The 17150-nt window shown below is 34.6% G+C and overlaps 1 non-coding gene across 1 annotated transcript; it reads left to right on the forward strand.

The window, feature by feature from the left end:
* Positions 1–15573: 15573 nt before the first annotated feature.
* LOC145003675 (small nucleolar RNA R71) lies at positions 15574–15680 on the forward strand. The gene has a single exon (XR_013662122.1). It is a non-coding gene; the product is annotated as a small nucleolar RNA R71 (small nucleolar RNA).
* Positions 15681–17150: the final 1470 nt, after the last annotated feature.

Here is a 17150-nt window from a genome sequence, read left to right on the forward strand (position 1 = left end):
TTTCTCTTCTTGTTAGAACTTGCAGATCCCTCAAATTCCTCTTTTCGCTAACCTCAACCTTGTTGGCGGCTCTTCCCTTGATCATTTCGTTGACAGACTTGGCATCCTAGATAGCTACTTCCAGAGTGGGTATCTGGCGTACTAGCACTGCGTACTTGTTGGCTTTCGTCAGCTCCTCCGGAACGATGCGCAATGCAAACTCTATTTTTTCTGTGAAGGCATTGGTGTATTCATCAATGGACATGCTTCCCGTATTCAATGTTAGGAATTGGTTCTCTAGCTCAAGCAGATTTTGGGCCGAGCCATACTTGCGCTTAAAGTGCACCAAAAACATTACCTATGTCAGCTGTAGTGGCTCATTAGGGCTTATTGTAACGCCCGTACATTCGGGTTAGTCAATTTAGAGATAATAGGGGTGGAAACCGACTTTTTGACAAAAGATTATTTAGAATAAAAAATCTTAACCAAGTTGTATAATATGTCTCAAGGGTTCTGTACATATAAAGAGCGCCAAAATCCGAGTTATAGCGAAGAAGTTTTGACCCATCGAAGCTAGCTACGGAACCGGCACGGCACTGCGAAAACGTAAATAGTGAATTTATGATATAGCTTCTTTTAGCCTTAGTACTCTAAATGAAAGTCGTAGAATATGTTAACCTGCGAGCGTCCATAAAAACAACGCCCAAATCTGACTTCTTATGAGGAAGTTATGATTTTTCGAAGTTTCGGCTTAACGTTGTACAACCCGAAGTAGGAGTATTAGATCGAGCGTTTTTTAGCCGACAATACCTAAACAAGAATCAAAGATCTCGTTATTAGTAGCGTAACGATAAAAAGATAGACGAAAATGGACATCGGATGAAGAAGTTATGAGAGTACGTCTCCACCTACGCGTGAAGAAGTTATGAGAGTACGTCTCGTTATTAGTAGCGTAACGATAAAAAAATAGACGAAAATCCGGTCCCGGCCTGTTAAAAATACAACTTTAAAAATAAAGTCAAAATTAGCCGACGGAGTCTAAACAAAAGTTGTAGAGTACGTCTCCACCTACGCGTGGATATAAAGAACGTCAAAAACGGAGTTCGTATGAACGAGTTACAAATTATAATATCATATTTACGTATTAAAATAAAGTATAAATCATATATACGTACATATATATATATATATATATATATATATATATATATATATATATATATATATATATATATATATATATATATATCCTATATAGCATATAGATCCGGTAAGAAATTTTTTTTGGTAGGAAGGTAAGAAGTTTTTTTTCTACATATTTTTTTTACGAACAAAATAAATGAATCACTAGATGGTTCATTTGTAAGATGATTCACAAGAAAAAATTCCCAAAAAAATATCTTTATGATTCATTTTTAAGTAAATTAAGAAAAAAAATCATTTTTATGATAATTTTAGTGAATAACAACAAAATCATTGTAAAAATGAATCATCGAAATGTTTTTTTGAAAATTTTTTCTTGTGAATCATCTTACAAATGAATCATCTAATGATTCATTTTGTTTGTTCGCGAAAAAAATATGTAAAAAAAAAAATTCTTACCTTCCTACCAAAAATTTCCTTCTTATTTGATCTTGACTATATATATATATATATATATATACACACACACACATATGTATGTATTATTAGAAAGGTATCGACGATGTGGTCATTATAAGACTAATGTTGAGTTCTTTCGACATTAGTTTAGTACAAATATCATTAAATCAATTTAAAATAGTATTATAGAGGGGTGTTTAGTTGTTTATATAACTAAAAGGTCATTAAGTAATTATGGAGAGTAGGTTTTGAAAATTCAATTAGTATAAATAAGAGCTTTGGGCTCTCATATTTCTTGCACCATTCTCTTGATTCAAGAGTCTTTCTCTCCTTATCCCCGAACATTTCGGTCCCTCGTGATTTGAATTCTCTTTCCGTAGTTTTTGATATAGTAAGGTGAGCGCTGAAGCGTTGCACGAATCTTTCTTAGAAACATTTAGCGACGAAGTTCTGCCCCTGCATAGCCCGACTCCTAGCTAAAATCCCCTTGTAAGTAAGTTATGCTTACCCTATTTTAATATCGATTATATTTAAAATTAATATTGTTATTATGAACTTATAATAAATATTTGAGCTATTATTATGAGTTATATAAGTGTCGTTATAATATCTTTTAAACTACTTACGGTACGTGGAATCTGGTTTAAAGGGCCGCATAGGGTGTTGGATTTCAGAAGTGCTATACACCAAAATGGTCATGCGCTCTGGTGTTTTATGTCTGGCCCTTGTCTGTACATAGTGGTTGGAAAGTATTGTTTAAACGCATATATAATAATAATAATAATAATAATAATAATAATAATAATAATAATAATAATAATAATAATAATAATAATAATAATAATAAGACTAATAATTAGTCACGGTAAATATTAGACTAAAATCTAGTGGTAATAATACTAGGTTTCGTCGAAGGAAATTATTTTAAAGTAAACGAAGCGCTGTCCGAGTACTGAGTCACCACCTTCTCAAGTGAGTGCATAGTTACTTTCATCTTACACATAGATATGAAGTATTTTATATAAATTACATGCTATGTGTGCATATTATCTGAATACTTGTTGTCTATGTTGGATGAACGATTTTATACATGTTTTAAATGATTTAAATTGTATATGTATTTTATATCTACGATAATGTTGGTGTAAAACATGGGTAGATGTAATAGATGGAGTATGAGTTGGATGATGAGTTGAGAGGTGAAATAGACCGTGAGGTAAGGGTGAGAGGTGGACGATGTGACAAGCCTTTTCCAAATGATGGCCCCGTCATTCAGCAGAGTATGGATGACAACCACAAACTATTCTAAACAGTCCAGTGGAACACTAGCAGGCTCGCAACCTGTAAGTGTTGTGAACGATGTGTTCACTCGGTGTACTCTAAACCCTATAGTCCATGCAGACTTGGTGCCTAAACCTTGGTGATCATGTAGACTTGATGCCTAAACCTTGGTGATCATGCAGACTTGATACCTAAACCTTAGCGATCATGCAGACTTGATGCCTAAACCCCGACGACTATGTAGACTTAGTGCCCGTTGTGTAAACCTTGGCGATCATGCAGACTTGATGCCTAACCCCTGGCGACTATGCAGACTTAGTTCCTATTGTGTAAATCGTGGCAACGATGGACTTCGTGCCGATTCCTTTGGAATAAATGAACGAGGAATAACTGATTCTTAGGGTAGATCCTTAAGAATAAAGAAGATAATGGGGATGGGTAATTGAGTTGATTGCTTAATTGTTTAAACATAATAATTATATTATTGTGGGTTGAAAACCCTATGTACTCACCAGGTTTCCCAACCTGTCCCACTCAGTTTATTTATATCACAGGTGTTGTTATGAAGTCACATTACACTAAGAGATGAAGGAGATATAAATCACTAGTGATAATGAATATAAGTTATGTTTATGCTTATGTTTCTGTATTGATGATGACATCCCAAATGTTTTAAAATGAATAAAAATACTTTTCTTTAGAAATGCTTTGATAACTTATTTATCATGTTTTACTGGGAACAAATTCCGCAACATTTTTATTAAAAGAGGTACTCTGATTTTCATAAATGTGACATCCCCAATTTCACGGCCAGAAAAGACCGATTTGTTTATGTTTGCTTTTAAAATCAGAGTAATCTTTTAAAGAAAACAGTTGCGAAATTTGTTCCCAAAACAAGATATGATAATAACTTATCAAAACATTTCTCAAAGAGAATGTATTTTTATTTAATAATAGGACCTCGGGATGTCATGTTCCGATACAGACATATAAGCGTAAACAGAACTTACATTCTATTACACTAATGATTTATATCTCCTTTAAATCTCTCTGTGAAATATGTCTTCATATCGATACCTGTGATGCAAAGAAAACTTAGTGGGTCAGGCTTCGGAGCCTGGTGAGCATATAGGGTTTTCATCCCACAATGTTACATCATATATTTATAAATATAGAACATCCAAACTTGTACAATTTCACCATATAAAGGCAACTCTTATCCCACCCCATCGATCCTCACAACGACACGATCTAAACTCTCGTATCTAAAATTTTCCTCTTTACCCGATCCCTACTCACAGATCTAGAACTATCCTCTTCACCCGATCCATACTCATGGATCTAAAAATAACCTTTTCACCTTATCCATACTCACGGATCTAAAACTAATCTTTTTCCCCCGATCCATACTCATGGATCTAAAACTAACCTCCTGATCTGATCCATACTCCCAGATCAATAATTGTACCCAATCCATACTCCCGGAATAGGGACAATTAACTATACCTTAATCCTGATCTGATCCATACTCCCAGATCAATAACTGTGCCCAATCCATACTCCCAGACTAGGGACAATTAACTTAGTCTTAATCCATACTCTCAAACTAATAACAAGTTTTATCTCTTTACCTGATCCATACTCCCAAATCTAAAACTAACCTCTTGGTCTAATCCATACTCACGGATCTAAAACTAGCCTCTTGATCTCATTATCTAAGTCATCCTTTTATTACACACCAACTATCTCATCTACCCATGTTCTACCCAACATATTTGTAGATATAAGATACATATACAGTTTAACTCATTTAAAAACTATATAAAACATCCATTCCACACTCATCTCAAATAAAACATAACAATATATAAACACATAGCACATATTTTATAACAAATACTTCATATTTATGTGTTAGAAGAAAGTAACCACACACTCACTTGATTAGAAGATGATCGGACAACACTACGACTTGTAGAAGTAGTATTCTTCGGTAGATCTGGAAGATCTTCACAAAAACCGGGCTCTTCGCGGGCAGAGCTTCGGCTCGGGAATCGCACTTCTCGGGATCTTAGGGGCTTCGAGACTTGCCTCGAGGCTCAGGAATGATACCGTGGCTTCGGGATATTTCTTGCACGAAAAACGATGCAAAAACGCAAGAGAAAGGGAATAAATGAGCAAAGGAATCGGCTGCCATCGACATCCTTTTATAGGGGGTGGAACTTCTATTTATACTGGGTGTAAATTGAAATTACGCTGGGCGTAATGAGTACGCTGGGCGTACATAGAGTACGTTGGGCGTAATGTGGATCAGCTCGCTGACTCCCCCGATGGATAATATCGGGTTTTTTATATTTAAATTAAATATCGAAAATATTTAATAAACTTCAAAAATTCATATCTTCCTCATACGAAATCCGTTTTCGACGTTCTTTATATCCCCACGTAGGTGAGACTACGCTCTACAACTTTCGTTTAGACTCCGTCGGCTAATTTTGAATTCATTTTTATTATATTGTTTTAGTAGGCCGGGACAGGAAAACTCCGTAATAAATTCATAACTTCTTCATCCGACGTCCGTTTTCTCCTATCTTTTTATCGTTTCACTACAATTGAAGAGATCTTCAATTCTCGTTTAGATTGTTTTGGATAAAAACCGCTTGATCTCAAATCGAGTATTCAGGTTGCATACTGCTAAACTGAAACTTAGAAAAATTATAACTTCCTCATACAGAGTCAGATTTGGACGTTATTTTTATGCACGCTCACGGTTTAACGAACTCTACGACGTTCGTTTAGATTGCTAAGGCTAAATATCGCTCTAACGTAAATTCACTTTTTACATCATTCGGCGTCGTGTCGGTTCTGTCGCGAAACTTCGACAGTTCATAACTTCTTCGTTATAACTCGGATTTCGGCGTTCTTAATATGTACAAAAACCTTGTAACATATACTATAACTTAGTTAAGATTATTCATTCTAAATAATCTTTCATCAGAAATTCATTTTTGACGTCTATCGTCTCTAAATTGACTAGCATGGATCTACGGGCGTTACAATAAAGCATAAACAAAATCAGTCTTTTTTGGCCGTGAAAATGGTAATGTCACACTTATGGTATTCCCCAGAGTGTTCCACCAGCAAACAATACCACCTCTGAACTGACATCTTGCATATATGGTCTGTAGCTTGCCCTTGCATCCACATGTTAGGAAGGCCAACTCCATCTTTGAGAACCAGTCCATAACTCCAGTTGGATCTTCTTTCCCGGTGAAAGTTGATGGCTTGCAAGTTGTGAAGTCCTTATACTTGCATTCGTTCCTCTCGACTACTTCATCCTGGTTGTTCTTCTTAACCACTGGAGGTTCTGCTTGACCAACGGTCCTACTATAGTTCCCTTCTTCTGACTCTCTGCCGTTCAGTTCTGGTTGTTCAACAAGCATCGAAGTTTCATCCTTATTATTTAGCAACAATTGTCTCGTCTCTTCCCTCTACTCGACCATCATAGCCCTAATCATGACTTGTACTTTAGCCATTGTAATTAGCTCAGGTGCAGCTTCTACTATCAGCACCTGCTCATTACTTGGGGACGAGGCTGCCGATTTATGTTCCTATTTGCATTTTCGACTCCACTTCGGGTTATTTTCATTTCGATCTATACACCAAAGTAGGAGAATTTAGATCTTTATTTGCATTAGACATTTAAATCCTCCTTATCACTCCGAAACGTTACATGCTAGCTCTAATATTGTAGTCGAGCGCTTATAATCTTGAACACGTAAGGTTTCCACATCTAGTCGGCAATAGACCATAGATCCGAACAAATTATAGCATATAAGGCAAATATAAAGCATTTAGCACATAAAAGCATTTTAGGCATCATTCCTAAAATAAACTAGTGCTCGTGTCTAAAATATAGCAGCCACTTATCTCGCTATCATCGCTTAACATTATAAGTTTAAGTCTAGAAATCCTACAAATTCCTGGTTCGCTTAAACTAGTGCTCTGATACCAACTATGACATCACCAATTTCACGACCAGAAAAGACCGATTTGTTTATGCTTTATTTGAAAAATCATAGTATATTTTTTAAAGAATTGCGAAATTTGTTCCAAAAAATACGAGTAAGAATTTATCAAACATTTTCGAAGAAATGTATTTTCATTACATAACAAAACTCGGGATGTCATCGTCAATACAAATCAAAAGCATAAACCAAAAACAACATTGGCCACAGAAACAACATTGGTCTTACAACATTCTATTATTTCTACATGTCTATAATCCATAATTTGTCATCAGATCATCATATCTATGTTCTTATGTTACTACCTGTAATACTAGAATCTGAGTGGGTCAGGTTGTAGAGTCTGGTGAACACATTGAGTTTTCAACCCACAATAAATAAGTTTAATATTTTCATAAAATCATTCAACCCGATTACTTGTTCTCGTTATCCTCACTTTAAGTCCTAAAACATCTATTATAAGAGACCTAATCTAAGGATTTTTCGTCGGGATAGACAACATTGCTTAGGAGATTCTTGAGCAATACATGTCAAACAAGGCAATCATAGGGGGATGGAGTACATCTGGTGAACACATATGCGATATACACATCAACTTTTGTATTATTATTATTATTATTATTATTATTATTATTATTATTATTTGATATATTTATGTATGATCGAAAGACTAAAAGTATATTTTATTTATTTATTTATTTATTTGCGTACTTTTGAATTTTGATTGATCAACATAGACGTACTCAATAAAATGATTTTTTTTGGGGGGGATTTATGAGTTTGAAATGAAACGAAAGAAAAAAAAAACTTTTTTTTGCTACTCTCTCTAGTATCCAGCCAGAAAAAAAGAAGATAAAAGAAGCCAATTTTTGTTTCTTTTGTATGTATTAAAAAAAAGGTTATTTTTTTAATTGAGCCAAAATGAATATGTATCTTAATTCCGGTCTATTTTTTTGGGTAATTTTATTTTTATTATTTTTATGATTGTTTTTAGTTATATATCTAAATATTTTTATTGTTTTCTATTATATTCTAATTAGCCTATTAACTACTTTTCATTAAACATTAACAATTTATAAAATAATAATTTATCAGTTATCAATTAGCTTACAACTAAAAGCTACTCTAACAAGCTAACCTCTTTTAACATTTTAGTCGCAAGTCATCGATCTAATAGTACCTAAAACCGGTCATAAACACTTTGGTACATCTTTTGATAATGGGAATATATAAAACACCTACCTTGATTATGTAAATATATGTCATACGCTTTGAACATGAATATCACAACAATTCTGTAGAATCAGTTGAAGCAACTTTTGGGTTGTAAAAGTGGGGATATAATGCCCCCTAGAACCTAGGGGGGTGATAGGGTTTGCTTTAATTGGTATAGAATTCAGGCCATGGGGGGTTTGAGTAAAAGCATAATCAGTATATGTCCATCGCTTTCACATCTCCCCCCACCCCACCCCACCCCACCCCACACTTCCCCCCTCCCCCGTTTTCCATGGGTTCCCTGGCATTTATTCCTGGCATCTGTTTACTCATTTCTTCTTGCACTACAGGACCTTTGACTTTTCATTTATTACACTACAGTCCTTGTAATATTGTGACCACAAGATACCTTAGCTTAATGCTGTAGCATACCCCATTATCACCGTTTCTAAATAGTGTCTGTTTTTCATTGTTTCTGGATAAGTTTACCCTGATTCTTTTGTGGAATGGAATTGGAATAGAACCAAAGTAAATGTAAAAAATGTATGTATGTGTTTATGGAATATAAATATATGATACTATTATATGTTTTTACGAGTTATAAAAAACATTGTTAATATGAAAGGTTCTATTTTATATTTTACATAGTCATTCATCAAAGATACGAATCGCCATAAGTAAATTTCATTACTATAACACAACATAGTAAAATAAATCAATAAAATCATATAATTTACCTATAGTTAACCCTGAATTAAAAGACCTTTTTTTCTATAATGCACAAACCATGACATGAAAGTTAAACATATTTAAAGTTTTACATGCTCACTTTTATAATTTTCAGCTATTATAATGCATAATTCAATATTCCAAGACTTTATAGGTTATTTGTTTGATCTGCTCCACATAATAAAACTTTGGTAAAGTATTGGAACATGCAATGTTTTTCCTTCATTTGACTTGGGAAATATATGTTTTTCTTTTATTTATTTTGTCTTTGATATATATGAATAAAGTAATGAACCCTGTCATAAATTAAAAAATATATGGAATTTTATAATTTTAAAACTAAAACGCGTTTCTATTATCTGTGAGGGTTAATTAGAAAAAGAACAATATAAATGGATTAAAATATAGGCGGATCTAGTATACATCTCAGGATATTCCGGAATGCCCTTCAAAAAAATTTCAATAAGGTAATTTTTTTCTAATTTTTTTTTTTCTTATTGTATATGACTGACGTTGATGCGAATTTTTTTTAACAGAAATACCCATTTACTTTAACCCAGCTCTGTCACCGGATTGAAATGAGATTTTTTACGTATAACTTGCTCTTAGTTTTATATGAAACATGGAAGAAAAAACAAAGGGTAGAGAGAGATTAAATGCAAATAATGAGGGGGTTGTCATGTAAAATAAGAGAAGGACGGGTTTGGGAGGTTAATAACCACAATGGCCAATTGGCCATTCTCAGACTTTGATGAGCGGGGCCCTTTGTCATATCTAATCAAATCCATGGATTCGGAAACCTATTTTCAAAGATAAATTATGGGAAATAACGTCCTATTTTTATAAATGCAGATAAGGTAGTGTTATTCATGAAAAAAAAAAAAATAGATAAAACATCCCGGCATCGTTTTTTTAACAGCAACACAAACTCTATATTCACATTAAAAATTGGAGGATGGAAAAATTATGTAGGAATTTTTACCAATTATTTCAAGGGACAAGTTTAGAAGATCTAAACTTAAACCAAGTAAATAAAAATGAATAATACCTTCCACGTATTACCGGAATCGAACATTGTGTTATTCCTAAACCTCTATATCATCATGTTGTTGTTCGTATCACCACTTCCACCTTTTGTTTTTGTTTTCCTTTGACACACCTGCATCATCAATCCAAGACAATCATTCTTAAATTGAAACACAACTTAACAGTCTTACACCACACCATAAAAAAAACTAACCTTCACAAATTAAATGCAACTTCACAATTGAAGAAAACGTGATCTAAAGACTTGACTCCTATATTACAAGTCAGGCAAAAGATTGAATTCAAATCAAGGCATCTTTTTGAATGGTTTAAACTAGTTGGAAGCCTATCATGTATCGCTCTCCAAGAAAAACATTCACCTTTCTAGGCATACAAGAACACCAACGTGTAGCCGCTCCCAAATTTGGCAACACCGAATCATTTGTGTCTTCTAGTGATTATGACGGAAAACTCACTGATACTACTCAAATCTCATCACCAAGAATTTGGAGTTGAGTTGACATTAACCAAACTCAAGGCCGAAAGTAGGTCTTGGAATTGCTCCTCAATTACATTACATGACTCTTCCATGGTCTTATCCAACTCCAAAACCACATACCGATCTGCCATCAATATCTAACTTTGCACGTGAGATCCAAGTCCATTATCAACACTCGATTAAACTAATCTTTCAAATGTTTAGCTCCCAACCAAGGATCGATCCTAAAATGTGTCGTCTCTCCTATTCCCACTTTGTAGTTTAAAGTCGAGATAAGAATAATATTACCATAATGTAGTTGGTTTATTGAATCCACAATAGATGACCACACACATTGAATCTTACATCGTTTAGCTGAGTGCACAGACTCAACTTCATCACCATATATAACCTTTATAACTTTCACCCAAAGATCATTTTCATCATTCTTATACCTCCATCTCCATGTTGTAATAATCCTTGGTTGAGCGCTTTTAAAGTGTCGATACTTGACCCTCCATTCTCCAATGATGGCATAATTGATTTCCATTTAATCCATGCCAACTTATTATTCTCATCATTACCTCCCTAGAAAAAGTTTGCCCTTACTCTTTCCAAAGTCTTAATAATTGTTTATTGTACATAGAAAATATACATATAATAAATTCTAGGGCTTCACAAACACCGATTTGACGATAGTCAAGCGACCACCTATAGAAAGAAAATTAGATTTCCATGTAGACAACCTTTCGCAAATCGATCTAATATCATAGTCTAATTAATTTTTTAAACCATACCCGATCCAACAGAAAGAGCAAGTTATTTAAATGGAAGCATTCCTCTATACAACCTGTTAATCTAGCCATATCCTCCAGCTAATTTGCATCAACCCCGATACCAAACAAATTTGATTTATTTATGTTTAGCTTGAGACCTGAAGTTAAATAAAAATAATTTAAAACACTGATGATGTTAATCGTATCATGTTGACCCCACTCTCACATCCATACGACAATGTCAACATAAAATAAATGAGAGAATCTTATCTCCGTATTTCCAATACAAACCCCTCTAAATAACTTCGACTCCCCAACATCTTTAATTGCAATATTAAGACCTTCCATTGCAAGGATAAAGAGAAAAGGAGATATAGGGCCACCTTACTGGAGACCGTGATGCAATAAAAATTTTGAATTCGGACTTCCATTAACAAGAATAGAATCCCATCCTATTCTCAAACATTCATGAACCCATCCCCGCCAATGTCTCCTAAAACCGAATTGAACTAGATGATCGGCTAATTATTCCTAACTTAACGAATAATAGCTTTTTTCAAAGTCGACTTTAAATGTTAAAAACTCCATTCGTTTCTTTTTATACTATTCAATGATTTCACTAAGCATCAACCACCCGTTCAAGATTTGTCTACTAGTCACAAAAGTCGATTGTTCAACACCAACGACTTTATTGACCACTTTATCCAATCTAATTACTATGATTTTCGCAAGAGTTTTATTTTATGTCCCAATAAGAGATATGGGTCCAAAACATTTTACCATATCAGGGTTCTTGATCTTCGTAAGTAAGGTAATGAAAGCCGTATTACAACCAAATGGCATATACCCTGTCTGAAAGAAGTCTTTCACAAACAATTCAATATCATCTTTTAAAAATCTCCCAATATCTCTTAACAACTTTAAAAGTATACCCATATGGTCTAGGAGCCTTATCACTCATGAAACTCCATATAGTATCCTTAATCTTTTATATCGATACACTCCCTTCCAACATTTCAACATTGTTTTTAGAAATATGAAAAAACCTTGAATTATCACTAAGCATTATATGAGGTTTGAAGCTAGCAAACTTGTTCTAAAGAAATTAAGGAAAATCTCATTCACTTGAGCAGGTTATGAGCATCGGTTATCATCATTCATTACACCTTGAACATCTTATCCTCAACGTCTTTGTTTAGTAAGTCCAAGAAAAAACCTATTATTTTCATCGCCATAAATATTCCATCTAACTCACGATTTCTAAAAAAGCTCCAAGGACTAATCTTTCAATTTTTACTACCTCCTAAGAAAACTTCAATCTATCTTTGATTTTAGTAGGTAACACAATGCATTCATCCAATTTTTTTTTATTTTAACTATATTTTCAGACAATTCTTTTTTTTTTTTTATTCAAGAGTCATTAGTTTTTGTTTTTTATTCCATTCTGTTAATTTATTTTTCAAAAACTTGAATTTTTTTTCAAATTAATGCCAAGATCCACTTGCTCATCTTGAAATTCCAACCAAAAACTTTTAAGAATATCATCACAACCTTCATTTTCTAGTCATGATTGATAAAATCGAAAAGGGATAGGCCTATAATTGATTTTTTACAAAGTAACAACACCAGAACATTTTCAGACCATTTGTAATACAAAGCGATAGTGAGATCCGAAAATTCTTATAGTATACTACTGACAAAAACTTGTCAAGTTTTCTCATTTTGGAGTCTATTTTATTCATCTAGGTATAACAATCGAACCCATTTGAAGTTCAACCAACTAAGTTGAATCGATAAAAATATTCAAATTATCAGCACCATGATGAGAAAAATAGAACCACACCTCTCTTCCTCTTGTCATACCTCATTAAAATCACCAAATATTATGTAATGTCCTCGATTAACATGCATAAAGGCTTGTAACTCATTCCATAACTTCAGTTTAGTTGTAGACTCTTGTGGAGCATAAACATTTACAATAAAAAAGGAGTTGGAATATTAACCCACATTCCTTTGACAATCAAAAGTTATTTGTGCACCAAATACTTTCTTTTTAAAAGCATGTAGGATCTCATTGTGATATTATCCCTCCTGATTAACCTCTGGCGAAGCTACATGTAGAGTTAAAACTATAATTACCCCCACATAGTTTTTAATTTAAACTATAATATGCTTGAGGCCCAATTTGCACTGCTACTGGAACCAAATGACACCCTTCAAATGTGACACCTTTGGAAGCATTAAATCCCCAACATGAAACTCAATATTGGACTGAAATCAATCTGTATAGCTCTTCTACCAACTCTATATTGTATGCAGTCTCTCATGTACCTGTTGAAGAAGCTCAATAGTCTTGGGCACGACATCAATGCTCCCCATGAGTCTCTGATCAACCTCTCTGCAACAAATCAAGGTCTTAAATTCCCTCGCATAAAGTATCTCGAAGGTAGGTATACCAATACTAGACTGAAAGTTGTTGTATGAGAACTCTGCCAACAATAGCTACAAATCCTTACTCCCACTAAAGTTAAGTACACATGCCCTAAACATATCATCTAATCATTCTCTCGCTCCGTCCATATGTTTGAGGACCATATGTTATTCTAAAGTGAAGTTGATTTCCCATATCCTCATGAAATCCCTTCCAAAACCTAGAAGTAAACATGACTTCCTAGTCTGAAACCAGCGAAATCAACATACCATGGTGGGAAACCTCTTCCCTAACATAAATATCTTCTATCTTCTCAGCTGAGTATCTCTCTTTAATACCAATAAGATAGGCACTCTTTGTTAACATGTCGATGATAACCAAAATTTCATCAACAATCTAACGGGTCCTTGGAGTTGGAAATGTTGCCCAAAACCATGAACTAGTTCGTAATATTTCTAAATAATAATAGGTTTCTTTTGGGTTGGTCTCATGATACAAATAGAATTAAGGAAATGGAGAAAATAAGTTGTTAATTTATTAAGGAATTAATAAATTAATTATAAATTATTTTGGTAATTGATTAAAGGGATTGAATATTAATTTAACCAAGAGATTAATTGGAATACTATGATAGCTCGTAGATAAAGGATATGGATGATTTACGCATGTCCTTTGATAAGGATATGGAAGGTTTCATATAAGGTAGTGAGAATCCTTAAGAATTTGAAACCCTAAAAGATTTATCTGCTACCTATAAATAAGGAGCTAGGGATAAAAGGCTAGATAAATTTACCTTGAAATTTCATTCTCTTCACTACCCTTTCTTTCCATATACAAAAATCACAACTCCTCTCTAGGGTTATGAGATTTCCGAATAAACTGTAACAGGGTTTTAATCCATGTTTGTTTTTGGAGTCTTAGATCTGCTTACATCATAGGAGCTCTACTATGGGGTATTCATCCCTTGCAAGTAAGTTTCTACCAAAAAGATCAACCACAACCTGAAAAGAAAGTTGATTTAAAGTCCATGCTTACTAGGTTCGTGCAGGCTTCGGAAAAACGACATGATGAGACTGATGCGGAAATAAGAGATCAACTAATATTACTTAGAAATCAATAAGCCTCAATCCAAAACATTGAAGCTCAACTTGGTCAATTAACTACATTGGTCAGTGAACGATTATCTCCACAAATTCCCGATAAAAAGCCACAACCTCATGTCATGTCCATCGACATAGAAGAAGAAGATACTATTTCTAAGTTTGTAGAAGCCCTAGAAGAAGAGGAAAATTAGCCTGAACCACAACCAAAGAAGTCGGTAGCTGAATAGAAAATTGTTGTTGAAACACAGTCCCCACGATGTGAGGATTCACACCTCACGACGTGGGACCGGTTTGAACAAAGAAATTTTTCTTGCACTCAAGTTTTTTGCCCTTCGTTACCGTTTCCTTCTCGAGCAAGAGTTCACCAACTAGAGCAATAGGATATGAGGTTAATGAAGCAAGTTAAGGGTATTCCTATTAATACTCCTTTCATTGAATCCTTGGCACTAGTTCCCGGATATGCAAGGTTTCTTTAAGACTTACTGGACACTCGCCAACAACTAGAGAAAACTACTAAGGTTGTCCTTAGTGAGCAAAGTTCTAAGGTGATAATGGGAGAAATACCAAGGAATATGGGAGATGTTGGACGCCTTACACTTCCATATGAATTCGGTGAGCTGAGGCCCGCTACGATTATCACACCCACATCGATGGCATGGATGGATTGGTCCATCTTTGTCATCCTACGATCCATACTTTCTAACATGGCCATTATTACCGCCATATCATCCGAAACTGAATTTACTACTCCTCGAGTTGAGTCGTTTCGAGGGTTGTGATATTCTCTTGAGTGATTATAGAATTCTTCAATCAGACTTTTGATGACGCTGGTGCTTTCTTCTTGAGCGGCCCTTGGGATTCAAGGAGCTGCCTGGTTGTCATGTTTACTCCATCATAGATGATGGATACCTCTTGTTGCATATTAAAGTTGTTTTAGGGGCAATTTCTTAACAAACCCTTGTATCTCTCCCATGCCTCGTAAAGTGATTCTCCTCACATTTTCTCAAAGTTGGCGATTACTTTCTTCAATTTTGCTACTTTTGATGACGGAAAGAATTTTTCTATAAACTCTTCATGCATCTTGGCCCATGTTGTGATGGATCTTGGAGGTAGTGCTTTTAACCAACCATTTGCGGCTCCCTTGAATGTAACCGGTAGCAGCCTTAGCAGTATAGTTTTGTGAGGCACATTTGGAATGTGGAAGTAGTAGGCTATGTCGTTGACCTCTTAAATATGTTTATATGCATCTTCATGATCCTTGTAGTAGAATGGAATTTCTCTAAGTTGAGCGAGTGTGTGACCCTTTAGTTCAAAATTTGTTGTCGCAGGAATTGCGGGTTGCACAATACCTGGGATAGTATCGTCTCATATACACTTCTTATAAGTCTCCATAGGTATGTCTGCCATCTCGTCTTCAATCTCGGTTTCACTCTCTCCTTCAAATTCAGGTGTTTTGTACTCTTAATCTTTTATCTTTTCGACTTGAATTTTTTATTTGCTTCCAAGACCGCTTGATTCACCAATTGCTTTTGTTGGATTAGGTGTCTAAGCCCATAACTATAATTGGTATGTACTTGATTTGATAGTAGCAAGGTCTTTTTGGGTTGCCTTCAACATAGCAACTTGACAGAATGAATTTAGGAGAAAGAGGTTAATAAATGATTTATTAATATATTATAAGAATAATATATTAATTAGAAATCATATTATTTAATTACTATTAATCAGAAATTAATTTGGAATTAAATTTGGGATTAAAGGAAATGATTAAAAGTACGGGGTCTGGTTTTGCAAATCATTGATAGTTGCAAACTGGGCTGGTGGCCTCCAATAGAATCGGGTGGACAAATTTCGATAGGAAGACCCTATAGAATTCGTTCAAGGCCTTGTAAAAGGAGTGTCCATGGGTTGATTGGAGCCTAAGTAAGGATTTAGGATTTCCACCTTGACACCCTTGCAGCCACAACTATTTAAAGACCCTTAGACCTCCTGAAACCAGCCACTGCTTCCCAAGAGAAACCATAGCCGATTTTTGCCTCTCTCTAATGATGAGTTTTGGTCATAAGAACATCTTATGTGCTCATACAAACCCTAATGCTTGGATCTAGGTTTCTCTATTGTACATGCAAGTTATCCAAGACTATAAACCCTAATTCTAACATATGGAAATCAATATTAACATATAATTAGGTTTAAGATATTACCTTGATTGTTATGTAGCAATAACAATCCCAATTCCTCCTTGTATTGACTTTAGAGAGCATAGAGTCACAAATGTCACTCCTTTAATGGTTCACAAACACCAAGAGCAAGAGGATGAAGAGGAGAGAGGATGGAGGCTGCCCAAAAACATGTGGAACCCTAGAAGGATGCGTAGCCATGTTTTTAGGTCATAAGGGATGTATATATAGTTAGGCTATTAGGGTTATCTAACAAGGAAACCCTAAATTGGATGCTTAAGCCCTAAGCAACCCATAGATTCCTTTCCTTAAGGCCTTGGAT

Source organism: Lactuca saligna, chromosome 6, assembly GCF_052625555.1.
Source record: "Lactuca saligna cultivar CGN05327 chromosome 6, ASM5262555v1, whole genome shotgun sequence".
NCBI lineage: Eukaryota > Viridiplantae > Streptophyta > Magnoliopsida > Asterales > Asteraceae > Lactuca > Lactuca saligna.